Genomic DNA, 21,800 nt, shown 5'->3' with positions numbered 1-21,800 from the left:
ATGTTCAGCTATAGGAGGAAAATGCCATCCTGGCACTCAGTTTGAAATGTCAGTGCCATTAAGCAACAGCTTTCTGCAAGTGTTGTCATATTTCACCAATATATACACTTGAGGCAATTGAAATGCGGCTTGCAAAGAAAGTGCAAGGAATATGCAACTTGTCTGTTATGGAGATTCCATTTTTAGTTCATTACTTTTAGGCAATTGGGACAATTTCCCCCATAGTTCATAAATGTGCTTTCTGGGGTGCTCATTGTCACATGTTTCCTGCTTTTGCAGTTGTTGATTGCCATGCAAAAGTAGTCCCAATCTTTTGAACTATCTCTGCAAACTTTAGTATTTTTGGTTTTCTCTGCAATACTCCATGTGAGTTCTCTGCCTGTGCAGGTATCTGGATAAACTCAGTAGAGGGGTTTGTCCTCTCTGCATATGCTCTAGGAGAGTGGACAAACAGCTCGTCTCTTCTGTCTGCTGAGAACCTTCACTGAGGACCTTCTCTGAGCTTTTTTCTTTCTTTCTCTAATGATAGTTCCAGAGCTTTTCTTTATAGATTTGTGTAACATGGTGTCACCACTTTTGTTGTGTTGTGGGAAGAGTTTGGTGTGGGGATACTCCTGTGATGCATGTATAATATTTTAAGTGTATTGACTGGAGAAGAATGAATGGATGCCTGTGATGGATATGGTCAGTGTCATGTTTTAGCGGGGAAAGAACAACATATAGTATTCCCCTCCATGCCAAAGATTTATAAATCAAGCTAGAAGGAATAGTTTCATCTCCATGTTTTTTGTGGGGTAGGGTGAGGAGTACATTGCAGAGACTAGCAGGAGCCAACTTCTAAATATATTTTACTTAGCAAAGTTTATATACCACTTACTTGACAGATTTCTAAGTGGTTTAAAAAGAACAATCAAAGTAAATATGAAAAATAAGTTAACATTGTGTATTCAACAATTTTAAGAAACAATAAGACGATAAAATATAAATGAGAAAGTCAATTTCTTCATTTTCCTATTTGTTCTGCTACTAAGTTTTCCTGGCTTCCTTGGTTAAAAAGTTTTTAAGCCAAGAGTTGTTGATTTTAATTAGTACACAGTGGCTTATTTGTTCCTTTCTAGCTTATAAAAATGGATAAGAAAGTTATTAAAAAAAAACATATTGGAGAATAAAACGAAAACCAGCAGGTTTTTAGAAGGTTTTCAGCAGTGGAATGGGAATCCATATGTGCCCCTGTTTTTTTTACTTTGCGATCAACATAATGTTTTCCTAACATTTTTAAAAATAAATCTAAGTGCCAAATGAAACAGATCCAGAAAGGGAGACAATAAAGTTATTTAAAGAAAGCCAGAGTCAAGCTTAAAAGTTTTTATTGCGTTTCCATACCACATTGGTTCTACCACCCACGGTAAAGAAATAAGCTAATACTGTAGAGAAAACATTTTGGCTGAGGTTTATAATACGGACATCTTTTCTTAAAAATGACCAAAGCATTTTGACATTATTTCCATTTGTTAACAGCCAAACTGAAGTACTCTTTCACTAAGCTGGGACATTATGTAGTTGCTGTTTGGATGTGTTTAGTCTGGAGAAGATTAGAAGTCAAGTTGCAAAGCCAACACAGTGGTTTCATTTGTCTTGACCTCTGCTCCTGGATATTGTACATAGAGTCCATCTGCTGGCTGTTGTTGATCTGTTTTTGCACCAGATGTTTGAGTCCTTTTTGAGGCTGAACTGTGATAATAAACACTGCCCTTGTTTTCAAAAAGAAGCTAGTGATATAAACTGTGATTCTTCAGACAAAAAAAAGCCCTTTCCATAATAAGCAATATATGGTAATCTTGGAAGAGCTTTTCACATACAAAAAATTGTCACCACACTATTGTCATTAGCATGCTCACTTGGGAATTAAAATGAAAATATTATGAGAGAAGCAGATTATCACTTGTTCGTGTTTCAACAGAAAGCTGGTGTGGCTTCCTGCTGTGTTTACTGACCAAATCTCAGATTGAAAATTGCTTATGTTAAAGGAGGAGGGACTCTCTAAAATATCGGGGCATCTAAGTAGCTCGCCACAGGCCAACTGACAGGTGGGTTGAGACCACCCACTTGTAAGTGGCTTGATGTCATGCTTCAAAATGTACATGCATGCATTGGAAGTCTGGATTCCGCATAGGGAGATTGGGGATAGCTGATTTTTATATTTATTTTTTTGGTAGCTATTCTTCGTTTCCAACATTTACATCTTTTTATAGATTACAGATTTTTCTCAGCTCTTACACTGCTTAGTCATTGATAGGATGAATCTGTCTCTCAGGATGAGATTTATTGTTGTTGTTTCTTGTTATTGGGGCATTGCCTGGTTCTGCGTTGAATGTCACCTTACCTATGAAAAACAAATTCACTAAGTATTTTATGAGAACGTAAAAATAGCCTTCTGGGTCGGGCAATGGCCCATCTAGTCCAACATCCTGTTCTCACTGTGGCCAACCAGATACCTGTGAGAAACCAGGAAGCAGAAAATGAGCACAAGAGCACTCTGCGCTCCTGTGCTTTCCAGCAGCTGGTATTTGGAATATTTTTTCTACAGTGGGCTGCTAATGTGTCCTGGAAGCTTGGTATTGGAAGGCAATGTGATTATGGTTTTCATCTCTTCCTGGGGCTGCTTCTTTTCACATGTTTACAGCAATACAGCAATACAATCTGTATAATACAGATTGTTCAAACAACATATTTAATTGCTCTATCAAGCAATTGACCTTTCGAATTGAAAACCAGTTACTTTTGGCTGACATGTCTTTAAATCCCTAAAAGCCAGTGTGTTGCCCTCCAGGTGTTGTTAGATTACAACTCCTATCATCCTTGACTATTGACTTTGCTGTCTAATGCTGATGGGAATTGGAGTCAAAAACATCTGGAGGGCACCACATTGACTATCTCTGTCTTAAGCAGCCTATTAATTATTTGTGCCTTATGTTACGGGGGTTTGGATTGGATTTCAGCTGTGTATTTTATAACAGATAATGCTTTAATTTTTGTCTGTACGTACTTGAAAAGTCTGGTTTTTTTAAGCCAAATGAAAACATCTAGAGAGGTTTGTGCTTGTGCTTGATAAATTAAACTTCCTCTGCACCTCAGGGTTTCTTTCTTTGTTTTGATTATTAACTCAAAGAACTGATGTTCCAATTAATTTATATATGCTTGTTTTGTTGACTTGCAATGTGTTTATCGTCGTTTGAAAGAACCAAGAGGCCTGTCCATACTCCAGTCCTAGCCCTATTTGAAGATGAAAGCCCTTGGTTTCAAGCACCAATTTACATCAGGAAGCACTTAGAAGATCACAAGTGTGACATGTTTAGGTATACAAAGACACTGTTTCCAGGCTTTGGCACTTGGATCAAAAATGCTTTGACTTCAGAAAGGGGAGAGAGCTGTAGTATCCGGCAAGTCAGTCAAAGTGTGTGTTAGCCAAGAGCTATTTACTTTGAATCTTTTATATCTTTTTCACTTTTTCTCCCTGCATGTATCTTCAGGTTTTCTTTTTAAGTATTCTTTAATCTATCTGTTGATTCAAATGAAATTGTCTGCATATAAAAGACACGGCTGTCATCTACATTTGTCTGCTTTCAGAGAAACCAGGCGTCTTTCCCCGTCACCCTTCTTCTGCAAGGGAAAAGTGAATTCAATTTTTAAAAGACTCGTCCCTAAGTTCCGTTTTGCAAAGCAAGACGTTAACAAATTCTAACATCGCTTTATAACTGAACTTCCAGAATATCAGTTTAATATATATTTTAACAGCACTCTTTATCAAACCAAGTTTCCTGGATTTAACTTCCCCACAGGGAATCGCAGCTGGGTTGCCCTGTCTAGCTAACCCCCCTCAAATAGTTCAAAACCCCAATTGCCCACACTGACAGTTGGTCCTTCTCCCATTGGGAGTCAAATCCCTATCTGCCACAGGTCCTTGTCTAACCCTCAGATAATCCCTATCTGAGCCCACTGAGACCGTCAGAGAGCTCATTTGCCTACCCAGTCAGGAACCCCCTATCTGCCCCTTATACTGTCATCATATAACTTAAATTCCATCCTCTCACTCTCTTAATTGGCTGTTGTTCTCACCAGCTCTCATTGGTTGCTGGGTCATCAGGAGGCAAATTCAGGGCTTGTTTGTCACAGTGACCTTTAGCATTCATTGTGACTATAGCTTACATTGAGAGTTAATATAGTACAGTTCAAAAAAACCTGTTGACTGAAATAATGTGAGGTATAGAATTGTAGAGCTGGATGGGCCATGTAGTCCAACCCCCTGTAAAGTGAGATCCTCTTTTCTGTTGCTTTTGGGTTCTGATAGGTAAATGAAGTTGAAGTCCTATAAACATTTACCTGGAAGCAAATCCCATGAACTCAATGGGAGTTGCTTCTAAGTAGACAAACATAGGATTATACATAGGATTCCAGAAAGGGTTATTTGCGTGTTCAGACCCAGAAACCTCCCCCCTAAATAAATACACACTTGACTCAGATTTTTGGTTTGGTTTTTGGCAGAATTTAGGCCACAACTTTATTGATTACAGAAAGTGACTGGTTGCATAGGGTCTGGCTCGACTAGCTCCCTGCCATGCAGGTAGCGCTGACCCAGGGCGCCAGCATAGGTCAGCCAAGGGTGAACACCTGGATAAGCGGAAAGCCAGGCACAGGCTATCTCCGCCACCTAAATGCCCCCCTGGACTCAGGCGCGGGCACAACCCCCTCACAGGGAAAATTCCTGCTGTGCCCCTGTCCCAACGACAGACGACCCATGATGGCATAGCAAGGTCAAGCGCAACAGGCCCTAAAAGTAGGAAGAGGTGGGCGGGTGTTCCGAATGTATGCGCCGAAAGAGGAAGCTCTGGGTCACGCGCATGGGCATAAATACAGTAGGTCCCTCAAACTATTTGGACTGCGTCCCATTGGCCAAATTGCACCCAGCTTCGAGGGACCTACCAATTGGGTGTTGTGGCTGACCAGATGTACCCACCCACAACACAGGGTGTCGGTTGTCCAGGTCTCACTGCAATATGTGCCCTCTTTAAGGGAAGACCCGATTTACTTTCAGATGGCAGGAATTGAACCTAGGCCCTTTGATAAATAAAGCATGTAACATCCCACGTATGACTGTTACCAGACTTATTGCAGTCCCAAATCAGGCTCTGTATGGACAATAGTATAATACGTAGTAGGAGAGATTGATTTAAATCAGTGAGTGATATTCAGTTTCTCTTTGTGGAATTAATATATCTCCTGAACAAGCATGGATACAACCTGGCTGCTATGATTTAATGGTTCGTCTGCAGCTAGGGAGAACCTTTATATAGTCTGGCAAGAAAATCCAAGAGGTGATGTAACCTACATCAGCCTTCGCTAAACTGGTGACCATCAGATGATCTCGCTGGCTATGGCTGATGGGAGTTGAAGTCTAAAACAAAAGGAGGGAACCAAGTTGACGAAGGCTGATCGACATGCACTTTGCTTGTCTGTACACATGGTGGAATTCCTTCCCACTCCCCCCATTTAAACTCTTTTCTTCCTCGATTCAAGTCAGTGCCGATTGCCCGTTCCTGGACCAGAGTTTAACTGAAGGATGCCTTTAAATAACAGAGTTTTAAAGTAAAGGGTAAATTAACTATTTTAAACTATTATAATCTGGCAATCACTCTTATGTAGGCCACTTGCTGTGAATCATTTACTGCTATAACACATCCTTCAAAAATAGGGTGAGGTTTTTTTTAAAAAAAAAAGCAGTGAGAGAGAGCAAGAGAGAGAGAGAGAGAGCACAATCCACAGTAAATGGAATTGGGACTGAAATATGAATCATGAATCACTACTTTTTACTTCCCCACCCCCACTCCCTTCCTATATACCTATCTTTTTACCCATTTGTCTGTCAGTGCTAATCTTGATGCTATCTTGAGAGAGTACGTAGGCATGAAGTGAACCACTGAAGTTTTGCATTACAGCATGTTGGCACACACTGAAATTGAACTGAACATGTAAGTGTTAGGATATTTCCGTTCCACCTTAAAAGGGAGCAGGATGTTTGTGTCACAGCCTGCATATTTCCTGTTCAAAGGATGTTTCTGTTGTGTCTATGCTTTCGTTTTCTTTCTTTGTGCCTGAGACATTGAAGCAGGCAGTCATGTTTTCTTTGTTCTGACCAACGCTGAATAAAGTTGTAAATAATGCTCTCCTGCGTGCATCTTTCGCTGTGTGAATTCTGCTAATAGAGCGTGCATCAGCTCTGGAATGTGGCAAGCTATTTCTGGAGCTCGTGTCGCTAATTGAATGATACTGCGTGTCTACGGGAGATCGATGGATCATCCGGAATCGACGTGGGGTCATGATGGCCTTTGTCTCCCTGGCAGTATCCCAACAGTAAGTCGGGGAGGTAGAGAAGGTAGCTTAGGATCTATTGGTAGACAATCCTCTAGGAGTTTGCAGTAGATCACAGAGAGTTTCTGTCTTTAACAACAGCAAGTTTTTAAAAACAAAAAACACAACACTCTATCACAGCAGTTCTTGTGCAAACTACCAGCTTTGGTGTTCCTTGTCTGTAAAACAATGTTGTTTCATTTTAACAGATCCTTGTGCAAATTTTAGTATTCCCCTTTAAACCCTGCCCTCTAGCAACTCAGTTGTGGATTTGTTTATCCACATCAAGAGTCTAATAAATAATCGTTGCGAGTGGATCTTGTGGTTTTAGGGTGTTGGGTTTTTTTTATTCTTATTTCAGTTTATGCTGCTTTATACTGTTGACTGGAGAACAGATTGGTTGAGCATCGTGATTACTGTTGCAACAGAAAAAAGTCATGAGGGCAATTTTCTCCTTAAATGTAACCTAATAAGCCAGGGCATAAACCACTTGGGAATAGCCTTCCTGTTGCAGCATCTCATCAGTGACCTTCATGGAACTTCACATCCTACATAGCTTCATGTTTTGCAACTTAAGAGTTAAAACAGTGTTTGGGTCACTATAGATTTTGGATCCAGGAAATGGAATCGTGGCACTGGAAATGAAGGAGCAAGTTGGCTATCAAATGAATGGTGACACATCCCTAACATGAAAGAGCGTGTTATCTGCTAAGTGTTGAAGCGGAACTGTCTCTCACTACCCACACAATTGATTTTTCACTTAGCGGATTGTCTATTCACTGTCTCTTCTGCTATAGCTTTGAATTTTTTATTTTTTTAAAAAAAAGCAAGTCCTTTTCCTGCCATTTCTAGGCCCCTTAAACTTTACTATAGATATATCTATATTTCTTCAAAAGTACAATTTTCCCTACTCTACCATTTATATCCACTTCTGGTGGAAACTAATCTAACTTGCATCTTTTGGACAGGTTTTGCTGTTGTTGTTGTTGTTGTTGTTGTTGTTGTTGTTGTTGTAGTATTTTTGCACTCAAGTGCCTCAAAGCGCCCAGTAAATGTGCATTTGCGAAACTGCCATCATTTCTGTGAGTAGGTAGATTCAAAGTGCATTGCTGGAGCCCTTTGTAGTGTTGAAAGAAAGTATGCACATGCACAGATGCTGATTTATCCTTAAGAGTTCTGTGCTCGTCTGTTCCACTTTATGAACATGATAAACTATAGCTACCAACAAACACTTGCATGTTGTTGCACATGCAGACAACTCTGGAACTATTTTCTTCTCTAAGGACAGCTTTACAAGTTACTGATTTAATATGGGTGCTAATGATAGCAGAGATGTTGAGTGAATAATGGTTCTGTCTGGGTTGCTACATTAAGAAACCCTTATGCACATTTGCCTCCTAATTACATACCCAAAAATATATATTCACAGCTAAGCAATTTTTGTCCATCTTCATTGGGATCAACTCTCTTGCCCTTGGTGTAGTTTGGTTGATAATCTGACCAAGAGATTAGAAGTACTTTGCCACACATAGTATACATTGCCAGATTGCATACATCCAGTATCTGAGTCTACCAATGAAGCTGGTAGCCTGCACTTTTGGTAGAATGGTGGTAGCTCCACAGACCTTGATGTGGCTGATTTAGAATCAGGGCTTGGGCTCTTCTATAAACTGGGTGGCTAGTGTGCATTTGTTTATATGCACAGAGCACATACATGTGCTATTCCACTAAAGTACGTTATCCTTTTCTGTGGTGAATCGGTCCTGTTCATGCATTGTGAAAGTGTGCTTGCATGCACTATCTCTGGCTGATAGGATTTTCCTTCACCATCCATCCTCTAACTGGAAGCTTTATCAAATCTATGCAATGTATTTTTTTGTAACAGTTTTAATTTCAGGTTGTCATGATCTATGGCAACCAGCCAAAAGAACTAAACACTGGCTCTGCTTCTACTGTAGTGGCCAGTTGCTAACTCCATTCTCACCACCATATGTTATGGAGCACACACTTTTCCTTGAATGAATATCGGTTGTCATTCAAGAGGATGCTGTTGTGCTCAGGTCCTTCTTGCAGGCAACTGGTTACCCACTGTGTTGTCCGGATCCTGCAAGGCTTTTTCCTACATTCTTACCTAAGCATTCTCTATTGTTTCTTGTTGTGCCCGACGCAGAAAGCTTTGGCAGTTGCTACATAAGAATCTGCATGATTTCTCCTAATTTACCACCACCATCACCTTCCATAATGAAGCCTCCTGAGTCCCATTAGCATCAGGAGGTTGTTAAAACAGGAGGGCTCCTGCTGCTGCTAGCATTTTTACAGCTGACTTCTTGCTGAGAGAAGTTTGCTTAATCCTAGAAGAAGAAGCTGGAAGCAAGAGGATTTGGGAATACTGGGGCTGGCAGCATAGCAGGTCCCAAAGGGAACACTAAACTTTCAATTCTTAAACTTTTCAAGTCCTGCTGGCACGAAGCTGGTAATGAAGTTACTATGTCAGTAGGTCTCTGAAGAAGCTGCTAGAGCAGGGTTTCCCAAACTTGGGTCTCCAGATGTTTTTAGACTACAACTCCCACCATCCCTAGCTAGCAGGACCAGTGGTCAGGGATGATAGGAATTATAGCCCAAAACCAGCTGAAGACCCGAGTTTGGGAAACCCTTTGGTAGAGCCAGGCAGAAGGATTTCCTTAAGTCAAAGTCAATGGGTTCATTCACCAGCTATCAACCACAAAGTATAACTGCAACAGGTGCTTCATGATCTGTGTATGGAGGTTGGCTGTCCTTCATTGTTGAGGCCAGCCAGGTTCTTGCAATTGTTTCTGCCATGATCCTCTCCTATGCTATTTACAGAGTACTCAGGAGAGGAGAGAATTCAGTTCCTTGCTTTGTGCTAAACTTAGAGAGAAATATCTCAGCTGGGTGAAAAGTGACATACTGGCCCTGTCCTTTCCCTGCATCACCATGAATACCCAGCCCTGTTGATAAAGGTGCAACACTGGCCTGGATCCTTACAAGAGATGTTTGCTGCAGGGATGCTGCTAAATGTAGCCCAAATGTACTCCCAAACTGCTGCTTCTCTGGATTAGCAGATCCCTGTGCTGAAGGCTCCTTTGGTCAAGAGTAGGCTTTGGTGCCCAATGGGTACTTGCTACCTCTTTTTATACGGGAGACTCAAGTGTAATAGTACCTGAACCAACTGGAAAAGTACGGGCTGCTCAGCCATCTCTTCTCCCAAAAATGTTTCTGCATGTGAGGTTATGTAGTGGAGCCAATGGCAACCCTAAAAAAGAAAAATACCAGCAAAATCTAGCATGCCACTTCGGTTTCCCCAAAGCAATCCTGGTTTTCCTGGTCCTGCCTGGTCTTTCGGCCTTTTTCTAGCTCCAGAATATCAGCTTGAATTGTCACCAGGAGATACTGCTCTTTTTGGTGTCTGTGGGGCATTGAGTCACAAATATAAAATGAAATACAGCATATTGAGCTGGTGATGGTGATTTAGCATAATACTTGGAAAACATCCTGTGTTGTTGTTCTTACCTTGAGATTCTTGTGCTGTAAGTCAGCATGTTCGCTCTATGCCAAAAAGCTTCACCAAGGAGCCCTGTAGTAGCTTCTATTTCTACAACACAAACATTTGGTTCACTGAGTTTATGTGTAGTATTTGACTTTCTAAAATGCTTAACATATGATTTTTCACTTGTAGCTGTTTTTCAAATGTGCTTTCTTCTTCTTTGTCTCCATTGTCTTTGTCGCCTTGCCTTAAGTTGCATCATTTTTACTTAAAAGTTTCTGCTTAGTAAGCATTCGGCAAGCATGTTGAGTAGCTCTGATAATTAGGTAATTTGAATTCAGGCATGGATGTTGGATAATGCATCCTGGGATGGTAGCTGGCTTGCTGTAAGGTGATGCATTCAGCCTTTAGTTGAGAGTGTAATGGGCTTTATATCATTGTTGCTTGCCTGCCTCCCAACTGCTTTGAGTGCAAAAGCATGTGTGTGCTCTGTTTGCCCTCTCTCTCCTCAAGAGAAGCAGCAGATGTTGACAGTGAATATAGTGGAGTGGGAATGGGTAAAATAATGAACTGAAGTGGAAGCTTAATGGAATTATTAATGGGATTTGTGTTCATATAATGAGCAAGAACTAGTTCTATTAATATGAGTTTTACGTGTGTAAACCTGTGCCAAAGATTTCTAAAATTCTCATCCTTCTTCAGAAAGACATTTGTACGGTACAGAGTTGTAATTCTTTGAAGATTCCTCTTTCTACCACTCTGAAGTTCCCTTCCAGTGTATAAATCAGAATGAAACCATTTTAAAAGAGCTGCAAAGAAAAATGTGGATTATATTTAAATGCAAAAAAGTACCTTCAAGTATCCTCTGAAAGGAACAAAAAAATATATATATGCCATTTTTGATTAAGCAGTAAATAACTGCATAGCCAGGGATGACCCTTGCTGTGTAGGAGGGTGAAGCAACCTGTTTCAAGGGGTGCCATGAGGATGCAATACATGGAGGTAGGAATTGGTATGCCAATGGTTCAGGGAGGCTTTTTAAAGCACTGGCCGTAGTGGAAGTAGGAAAAGCATCAAGAGTACTTGGTGGTTGGGGAGGGGGAAGAGATATTTTTATTTTATATTCAGAATATAAAAAGGTAAAGGGACCTCTGACCATTAGGCCCAATCGTGACCGACTCTGGGGTTGCAGCGCTCATCTCGCTTTATTGGCCGAGGGAGCCAGCGTACAGCTTCCAGGTCATGTGGCCAGCATGACTAAGCCGCTTCTGGCAAACAAGAGCAGCGCATGGAAACACTGCCGTTTACCTTCCCGCCAGAGTGGTACCTATTTATCTACTTGCACTTTGACGTGCTTTCGAACTGCTAGGTTGGCAGAAGCACGGACCGAGCAACGGGAGCTCACCTCGTCGCCCAGATTTGAACTGCCGACCTTCTGATCAGCAAGCCCTAGTCTCTGTGGTTTAACCTACAGCGCCACCCGAGTCCCTCACATTCAGAATATAGGCAACTCCTAATTTGCGCAGGGGTTGCTTTCTGGGTTGTTGCGTGTTGCATGAAATTGCGTACAATTGAAACACCCAGCTTTGTTCCTCTCCTGTTCTGCCCTTTTAGTGATGTGTTTTATGACGTTTCCGGGTCCCTTATAGGTTTGCCGTGTGGTCGTGCTTAAAATGTGGGCTGCCTGTACTGTATAGAGCAGGGACGTTCAATTCCCGGCAGATTGCAATCTACCCACAGTGTAAAAAAAAAACTGGCAGTAATCTGCCCATTGTCGTTGGATGGACCAAAGTTGTTGAGCATTTTTTTTAGGAAGCCACAGTTGTTGTTTTTCCTTTTTTTGGGGGGGGGGATCACTGACAGGCCAAAGATCTACCAGGAACACTCCATGATCTACCAGTAGATCACCATCTATCTGTTGGACATGCCTGGTATAGAGAATAAAGCATCCTGTGTAAATATTACACAGAAGTATGAGAGAGAGTTCAGAATGACATTTTCAACAGCTAGTTTTTAAATCTGTGAGTAAAATGGTGGCCAGTTCCTATGCACTTGTTATTTAATCTGCTTGAATTGTGTTTCCCCCCAGTGAATACATAATATGAAACTGATGCTTCTTTTCTGTGTTTGTTCAGCCTGTGTTACTTCTTCCATGACAGCAGACAAATAACAAGATAGAGCATGTGCTTTGTGCCAAGTCTTCATTGTGACTAATTTTTTTAAGTTGGCATGCATTAATTCTACTGGGGTCAACAAAACACTCTGCTTGTTAAAAGTATGGACTTAATTGCTTCGTTGAATAGGAATCAGCAAGAGTATTTCATGCACCACCATGAGGCTGAGTTGGTAAATACGGATGCTGACTGGCATCGTTGTCTTCTGCACAATCAGACATACATAGAGTCAAGGTCAAATGTACAGCATTGAACATAAAGTCTGGCTTTTATGATGGATGTCGGTGCTTTCTATTTCGGAAATGTACTGATTTCGATGTTTTATTGTGGACTCATGCTCAGCCTGGGGTGAATGATATTGAATAAAATATATTGTTCCTATAACTCATATTAATGGGAATTCAATAATAGCAACCTGTCATCTGTTGAGATTAGAAATGAGTGCAAATGTTGTGCTGTAAAAGCATTAAAAAGACATTACAAATTAGGTTCTACCACAATGCCACATTGTGTTCCTTATAAATAATTTATAGCAAAGCTGGGCCTTGAAGTCTCTTGGATTGTCCATTTGTAGAGGCCCAGTAGTTACCTTCTGGAGCTGACTGTGCTCCATTGATCTGATTTATGGAACTCATAAATGCCGTGGCCTTCTAATTTAATAAACTTTATTCAGTCTATGTTTTAAGCATTGTAGTAAAGCACTTCCTTCTAACTAAAATGAAATACTGTGGTGTTTAAGCATTACACTGTAGTATTTTGTTTATAATTTTCTCATGAAAACGTATTGTGTGGCATTATAATGAATGCCCATATTTCATTTGAGTGTTTTGATTTAACAACTATCGGTTGGCTTCTTAAACCTTATTTGACTTCATTTTGTTTCATTTCTTGTTCTGCTTCCTTTTGAAGAGCTAAGGGTGAGTGGCATCAATTTAAGACTACAAACCACCACAATTATTTGGTAAAATCAGGGCTTTTTTCCAGTGGGAACTTGCAAGAACTCAGTTCCGGCACCTCTCAGGTGGGCACCATTGCCATTCAAAGAGAATGAGGGAGGTTTTCATGGTGGGCTCCAGAACCTCTTTTTCTAGAAAAATAGCACTGGGTAAAATCAACCCATTCCCCATTCCAAATTAAAAATGGATCATAAATATATTAGGTCACTTTTAGATCCAACCTTTCTTTTGTTTCTTCTGCTCGTGGAAGGAGTCTTCTGTGCCACACAAGGAATGAAATGAAAACCAAAAAGCTTACAGTGGTACCTCGGGTTACATACGCTTCAGGTTACAGACTCCGCTAACCCAGAAATAGTACCTCGGGTTAAGAACTTTGCTTCAGGATGAGAACAGAAATCATGCTCTGGCGGCGCAGCGGCAGCAGGAGGCCCCATTAGCTAAAGTGGTGCTTCAGGTTAAGAACAGTTTCAGGTTAAGAACGGACCTCCGGGACGAATTAAGTACTTAACCCGAGGTACCACTGTAGTTTGCTTGAGCACAGCTCCTTAGTGAAGCAGAAACTTTAGCACTACAACAGTGTGAGCTCTCACGCAAGTGGTTATTGTGTTGGACAAGAAAGTTCCAGGCAATAAATGTGAAATCCCCACTCAGACATAGTTTATCTGTTGACATTTGTTGTCGTAAGAATTAAGAAGAAGAAGAAGAAAAAGCAGGCTCCTTGGAGGAAAAGTGGGATATAAATGTAACAAAATAAGCAGTTTTATTTTTATAGAAAAAGAGGTAGCGGAACTCACGATGAAAGCCTCCCTCATTCTCTTAGAATGGCAATGGCATCTACCTGAGAGGTGCCAGAACTAAGTTACGGCTGAAGAAAATCCTTGACAATAAGTAAATACATTTCTTTCCTATTCACACTTCTTTGGCACTAAACCCATTGTATCAGTCAGGTGTGAGGTAAACACAATGGGTTTAGCGCCAAACAAGTGTGAATAGGAATGAAATGTATTTATTATATGAATTTCCCTTAAAAGTACACCTTACTAGCATTCTGGGCTACTGGTTCTAAGAGATCATCTGACTGATTAGACAAAATATAATTCCTCATCTCTTGATATTTGTTTTTACTTCAGAATTTGCTGAAAGAAATTCATTTAAATCTTCATTCATTTTCCTTCCATTATTTCGCTCTACCAGCATTGGATTATGATCTACATATATACTTGTTGCTTGTGCCACTTGATGTTCCCTTCATACAGATCTTATCATTTCTCAAGTGTGATCATAAAGTATTGAATAAAAGATATAATTGTTACGATGCCTCTATAATACGTCCAACAGTCTGTTAATGAAAGAGATTTCATATTTAGATTTACACTGGCTGGCAATCTAGACTTCATAGAAGCATTCTGCCCACAAATTAGTAATGACTCTATATCTTGGGTTGTAACACCTTATTCAGTAACTCCCAACAATATGATTAAAAAAAATAAAAATAAAAATTTTGAAAATGTTTTTTTTAAGCAACCTGTTGCATATATGGAGCATAAACTATGCCTAAGACAATATTTTCCTAATGCAGCATTAAACACAATAAATCAGCCATATGGGTCTAAATACTGATGTTGTACTTGCCATTCATAATCTTTAACATATATTACTACTTGTACGTGTTTCACTGCATGCTGCATATTCTGCTCCAAGAATTCTATTTTTAAGCAAATTTTCATGCCCTTTCTATGTGAATCTCTTGTAAGCAAACGATGACTTCTTCCTTTTCTTAATTCTCCAGATAATTGTTCGTTTTAATTACATGATCAATTCCTTGCACGTTAAGAGAGGAAATCTTTATTTTATTGCTTTCAACGCCATATTAAAAATAATTTTTATTTATTTATTTTCCAATATAAATTAATTGTTTCCATCCTACTTCCCCCTCATTAGGGTTTATATATATTTAGAATATGAACTGTTCTGAATACTGTGTTTTAATTGTTGTAACCTACCCTGGGACCTTAAGGCAAAGGGTGCCTAATAAATTGTAACAACAATAATATAGTTGTGCACCTTCTCCTTCACTTCTAACAACCACCCACTCTTTGTCCATTTGAACGAATTCCCCATCTATACTGAATGTTTCCTTCTCTTAAACAAATAGTAACAAATCTCAGATTTTTCTTCATTTTCAGAACCTGTGCACTTACTTCAGCTAATGTTTCAATCTTTTTCCTTACATTTTTTAATGCTTTTCCCATCGTTACTTTCTTTAAAAAATAGTGCCTTTTATCCCAAAACCTTTAAATTTTGCAAAAATAATATTGAGCTTCTTATTTCTTGCATATCTTGAATTGATTCTGTAAGCTTGTTCAATACCTTGCTGTTTTAAATGTGCCACACAGATATTACTATAAAGAGAATATGCACTTTTGATTTAAAGAAAGCCTGCCTAGTATGTAACCCCATAACCTCGAACTGCAGCAAGAATATAGGGGGGAAACAGTGAAGATGTAATACCGTATTCACAATTCATCCCAGTATAATAGGCAAACTGGTACGCTCTCCTCATGCTGAATCTTGAAACATTTTCCAAGAGTAACTCAACATAAGGTGAATAAGAATAATAAAGCCCTGAGATTATGAAAAATAATAATGTTATATGCCAGATATGTTTTGTCATAAATAACTATATCTTCTCTGTGACTAATGTCTGTGGTTAATGGTGCTTCTGTCACAACATGGGATACTGGGCATGAACTGGTGGACTCAAGAGACCCTTGTGAGCCTAAGTACGTGACCAGAAAAGATTGGCCACCATCCATAATGTGTGTGTGACCACTCTCTTGGTCACAGCACCTTGCCTTGTCATAAGATTGTTCATTGATATCTTTTACTGATATCAAACATTCGCTATGAGGGAATATGATGTAGCCACATTGCTGAACCGAAGCAGGTTTGGTCCTCTTATCCTTCCTCAGGATTCCACGAGAGGAGAAAAGAGCGCTATAAATAAGCTAATTAAATAAACTGTGGACAGGGGGATTTGAAAGAACTAAAATTCATTATCAAAGTCTTGGAGTACATTGTCAATAAAAAAAGCTTATTCATAAACGATAATTTTCTGTACTGCACTTCATCAATCCAGTTATGTATACCTCCCAACACTTAAATAAAAATGCTCCCAGTTTGCAGTTTATGGGCAGTAAGGTTCTGCTTCATAGTTTTATCTAGTAGACCATGGAGAGCAGATGCATTTCGATACAGAAGGGCAACAGGAAATAGCCCCTCTGATTAATATTGTGTTCACCTGGATGTCCGTGGCAAAGATTTGACACAAAATCTGTACCTTACACTGATGTGATATGGATTTCCCCACCATTCTCTCTCCCATGCATCAATGTACTGTGAGTTATCATTGAAAAAGCAACTGCATGATCCTTGGTCAAGTGACAGATTTAATTCAGTTGTTATCAAGATGAAGAAATGAACGTGACATTGGCTGTAATAATTATGTTCAGTTGAAAGAAATTTAGGGGAGAGAAACCCTTAGTCTCTTAAACTGAAACTGCAGATAAGGGAAAGCCTGGCAGTTGAATATATCATCCTTCCAGTTTGTGCTTTTATTGCTCCTGACAGTCTTGAAAGGTGTTAAGGTGCATCATAGTCCAGGATTTTGCATTGTGTTTGGCTGGAAATCTGAATAAGAGGAATAACTCATCCGCTGTGTCACTGGAATATAGCGAGAGGAAGGTAGTCATCATAGATTTGAAGGTTGTGGTGAAAAACAGTGACTTGGTTGAGGGAGACAGCGCCGGGTTTGTCGCTCACCATCATGTTTTGGCCACTGCGTAAGTGGACCGCTATGAGATATTTTGTGATTTTGCTGTCTTACATTGTTATGAAGATTGATTTATTGTGTTAATGTGCTGTTTACTGTTTTGGGGGCATTGGAACGAAAAGAAAAAGATATGTAAAAAAATACTAAGGGCATGCCATCCTCCCCCACCTATCCCACACACCAGAACTCTGGGAAGGGTGATGAGATTGAGTTAGAAATCAGGGAGGCAGTCAAGAGAAAATTCACTGCGGTAATGGGTGACATCAGCTACTGGGTAAGTGCACAGTGTGATTAACGAACAATGTTCAAGGAAGCTGTAGAAGCAAGGAAAGTTTCCACAATAAAGCTTAGAAAGTGAAACTCTTCCCAAAAGGAGAACAAAAAAGGAGCCCCGCTTTTCAGAAAACTAATGTGAGTTGACGAAAGGCAGTTGAAGAAAGGAAAAAATTTGTTGCATGCAATGGTAGCATTGCGGCAGTGAAAGGCTTTCCTTTCACATGGGGAGGGGACACACGCTTGCATTTTGTTGATTCTCCTTGTTTTCTGTAACCCTCTGCAGACTTTCCTATCCAACTCTTGGAAATAGGTTGGGCCGAGGTAGGCGAAAATGAGTGCCCAGTGTTACCTGTGTGGATGCAAGTTCCTCTAGTCCAGGCACGTCCAACAGGTAGATCGTGATTACCGTAGATCACTGGACGTCTGTGGTAGATCACTGGCTCCCCCCAAAGAAGCTCAACAACTTTGACCCGAACCCCTTAAAAACAGGGCTTTCCTCCTCCCTAAAAGAAGCTCAACAACTTTGACCTGAACTCCCAAAAAAGGGGGTAGATCACTGCCAGTTTTAAACTCTCTGAGTAGATCACAGTCTCTTGGGAGTTGGCCACCCCTGCTCTAGTCCAAAGCCAGTTTAAATACATTGGAAACAGGAAACTATCCAGGGATGCAATTGTACCAGTGGGTTACCAAAAAGTTCAAGAATTTCTAAAGAGGGCTAGGGAGATTGCTAAAACACTGAATGAATTCCTTGCATGAGTTTTCACTGTGAAAGAAGTTTGACAGATACCAGCACATGAACCATTGTGGGTTTGGTTATTAATTTATTTATTTTCCTTCCTTCCTTCCTTCCTTCCTTCCTTCCTTCCTTCCTTCCTTCCTTCCTTTTGTTTCTTTGTTGAAGAGTGCATCTAAAGAACTAAGTCAAATGACAGTGATGAGATGAAGTTTTTAGGATTAATTGACAAATTGAAAACCGATTTGGAACAGTAGGGTCCAAGTTTGTGAAATAAAAATAAATAAATGATTAATAAATGAACTCAAGCCACTGAGAAGTGAAGGTGGTAAGTTTTTGGATGGTGCCATGCTATTCAGGATAGTTGAATCCATTGCAAACTGGAAAGTTCTAAAAGGATCTCTCTAAATTGAGTGGATGGGGGAGGTCTTGGACTTTAGGTGGGTTTTTTTGCCTAGCCTAGCATTCTAGATTTAACATCCAGGACCTCTCCAACACATTTTCCATGGTAATTGGGTGGTGTTGTGTACTAGAAAGTATGTGTGATATCCACAACCTTCACACGTGGCAGCTGGGTCACACTGTAAACATCACTGTCAAAAGCCCATCTCCCAGACATGGAATCTTTCTCACTTCAATCCCCAGAGATGTTTTGTTGGCGCAAGAGGATGTAAGCTTCCAACTAGCAGGGACTTTCTCCATTCTTTCCCACTATGACTCTCTGCTTCTTCAAGGTCCTAATTTACTGGTACAGGAAATGAGGACCTTGAGAAATATTGTCAGCATGGGAATGAGCACCAGCTGGAATCCAGCCTGAATCATTTTTTTAAAAAAAAAATATCCTGATCTCTTAATTCTGTCTTCTTATAATCTTGAGAAACCAATTTGTTTTACTGAGTATTTATGCTTGGCACATATTAACAAATGCAGTAGTTCCTAAACTCCCCCACATACAATGGATCACGTGAGAATTGTGGGGAGTCTTGAAGGACCATTTTGTAATCTCTCTGCCCATTGCAGCGATTGTAAAGTGCTGTGCTAGATGTGGTATGATTTTAAATTGTATATTTACAGACATGCCACAGCCCACCTGAATGTAGCTCATGGACCACTGGGAGGGCCTGTGGATCACAGTTTGGGAACCCCTGAGCCAATGCATGCTGCAAAGGAACGTTTGTTTGGAGACTGAAGAACTGAAATTGAGCCACGGGAATTTGTGTTCCTTCCTCCTGTTTCATGTGCAACATCCTTGCAGCTTGTAGCTTCTGGTAGTAATTTGCTCTGTCTTCCAAATGAGGAAATTGTTTCTACTGCTCATCTTTCAAGCCAAAATTGGAAAGCACCGTTTGTACTTTATAATTCCTGTTTGAAAGATGAGCGCTGACCATAATTTTCTGATTTATAGGTCGCGGCTGAGTATTATTAGCACTAAACAAGAAGTTGAAAATAAGCTGCATACGAGAGGCAGTGGTTCATTTCCTATCAGGATCATTTAAACTGACTTTATACTGCTTCTTGCCTTTATTTCCATTTCTTTGGCATTATTTCCCTTCTGGATGGATGGTCCCATCACATCCTATATGTAAAATGCTTTTTAATGTATTTCTTCCATCATAGACACTCATTCCTCTACCCCATCCTTCTCAGACTGTCTTGCCTTTCCATGTTTAGTTGAATTTTCCTTAGATTGTGATCCTGTGAACAAACAATTGTACTACTTTCAGTTGGTGCTGTATAAGCAACCATTTATATTATTATTTTAGGTCTAATTAGCATGATCCATGCATAGGCAGCCCCTGAGATAAAAACTTATATTGGGGGAGGGGAACCCCACAAAACTCATAATGGTAATCTTGGGTACTTCTGGACACCTTTGTGTGATAAATTTATTCCTGCCCTCTTTACTATCCATGCTGAGATAGTGTTCTGGTGGTGAAAGTGTATCTGGGCTTAGGTTTAACTTCAGGTTAAACTCTAGAAAATCCTACTCTTAATGGGTGGGAGAACAGGGCATACAATATTCATAAGTACTCCCCCCCCCAATCCATGAATTTTGTGAAAGCCATTCCTAAGAATTAATTGAAGTGATGGGAGTTCAGAGATCCAGAATTTGCTAGATGATGTTAAGAACTGGAGAAACCTCAGGGGACCATTAAAACTGCTAGTGATAATCTAATAGTGATGTCTGCTTAGATGCTCAGAGGGTGTGATGGAAGCTTCATTGCTTTGGATTGTTAGAAATTACGAGACAGTTGTTATCCATTATTTAATATGATGAGACTGAAGTGGGCTGTTAAGAAGTTTTTACGTAATTGTTTTATTAAAATGGATCTAGGAGTGCTGCATACATTAGTTGCAGATTTATGTAGGCCGATAACTGGTAAGAGCCGCTACAAAAAAAATCAAAACAACTCCCAGGTCAAATTATATTCATATATTGTGAAGCCTCAGGGTATTGTGTCCAAGCTTCTATCTTCCCATTTCTGTGTATATTTCTACCCTGATCTTATAACACTCCCACTCTCATGACAATTCCATACTAGTTTCCAGCGCAAATTGAGTCGGTAAGTAACAAAAAGACAAAGCCACAGAAACCCAAATATCAATAAAGTAGAAGTGATCATTACATAAACATGTCAACATATTTCAAGTATATGTATATAGTATACAAAATATAAATTATCCAAGATGTGGCTGTTACATAAACAAAAATGAAATCCTCCAAATATTATAGATAATGATTTGATTAATTCAAGGGGAAATTGGTTAGTTCAGAAATCCTCCAAATATTATAGATAATGATTTGATTAATTCAAGGGGGAAATGATTAGTTCAGTTTGTATTCCAAGTTGAGTCTCGGCTTATTACACACAGAAAGTGGCACTGCAGACCAACATCAGTTATAAGAATACTATATAATTTTGTTGGAATGAGACACTTCTTGTTTAACCTCACTGATAATATACAACATTAAAATAATCAACTTGGGTCATGGAAGTAGAAACTACAACTCACATACATTTTTGGTATAATTCTAAAATGCTGGTGTGTAATCATTGTGTAACTGTTGATTAGTTGGTGTTAGTTTAGAGGGGATGGACTTTGAGAGGACAGGCCTAAGTTTTTCCTTTTGTGCCTTCACTGAGTTTGGTGCTTGGGAAGATCATCTGGAACAGACATTACTTGGCATTTGTCATTTGTCACTCCACTGGAGTGTGATGCTAACAGTGCTTACAGTTCAGCGCTACTCCTGTGTTTCATAAACATTTTGAAATGTTTCCTGGCAGAACTTTTGCAGTACTGCAAACTCCTTCTATTACCTTCATGCAGGAACATTGTATTATAATTGGAACAGGGATGTGATGTGTGCAAATGGATCTTCTGCATGACCACACGGCCACTTGATCAGCGCCATCTTTATGGGAGAATCAGAGTCAGGAACCTCTGAATAATTTTTTGGAGTGCATCAGCTGTAGAAATCGGCTGCATTTTTGGTGTGACATTTTCTTCCCTTCAGCTGTTTAACAGATAATCATCAGCTTCTTTTCAGAGGGGTGAAAAACTAACATGAGTCTCTTATGGCACCTTTAAAGACTTACAAATGAGTTGTGGCATGCACTTTTGAGAACCAGTATATGCCACAATAAATGTGCTGAACACTGAAGGTCCCATCATAATCTTTATTGTGCCGGCTTACTTTCTTTTCTTTAGATTCTGATCATTGTTCTTGCACATCAGCAACAACTCAGGGGACAGCTGTTTTTGCAGGAAGACTGCTGCTTGGAAATTCTGGGCAGGATTTGCCTAATGAGTGCCATCATCAGAGAGCCAGTGTAACGGCTTCGACTTATGCAACAGGGCTACCCATCTGTCCTCTCCCTGTGTGCCCACCAAACCTGGCGCTGGTGGGGTCAGGGGA

The 21,800-nt window shown here is 39.9% G+C and overlaps 1 protein-coding gene and 1 long non-coding RNA gene across 2 annotated transcripts in view; one reads left to right on the top strand and one right to left on the bottom strand.

The window, feature by feature from the left end:
• Nucleotides 1–21,800, top strand: part of KLHL29 (kelch like family member 29) — a 428,500-nt gene that overhangs the window by 135,305 nt on the left and 271,395 nt on the right. The gene's annotated exons all lie outside the window — the stretch shown is intronic.
• The window catches only part of LOC307212786, a 148,089-nt gene that overhangs the window by 3,068 nt on the left and 123,221 nt on the right, over nucleotides 1–21,800 (bottom strand). The window lies entirely within an intron of this gene.

This window comes from Podarcis cretensis (genome assembly GCF_951804945.1).
Source record: "Podarcis cretensis genome assembly, chromosome: 3".
NCBI lineage: Eukaryota > Metazoa > Chordata > Lepidosauria > Squamata > Lacertidae > Podarcis > Podarcis cretensis.
Note: the sequence above shows the minus strand (reverse complement) of the source record. Positions and strands in the feature narration are given on the sequence as shown.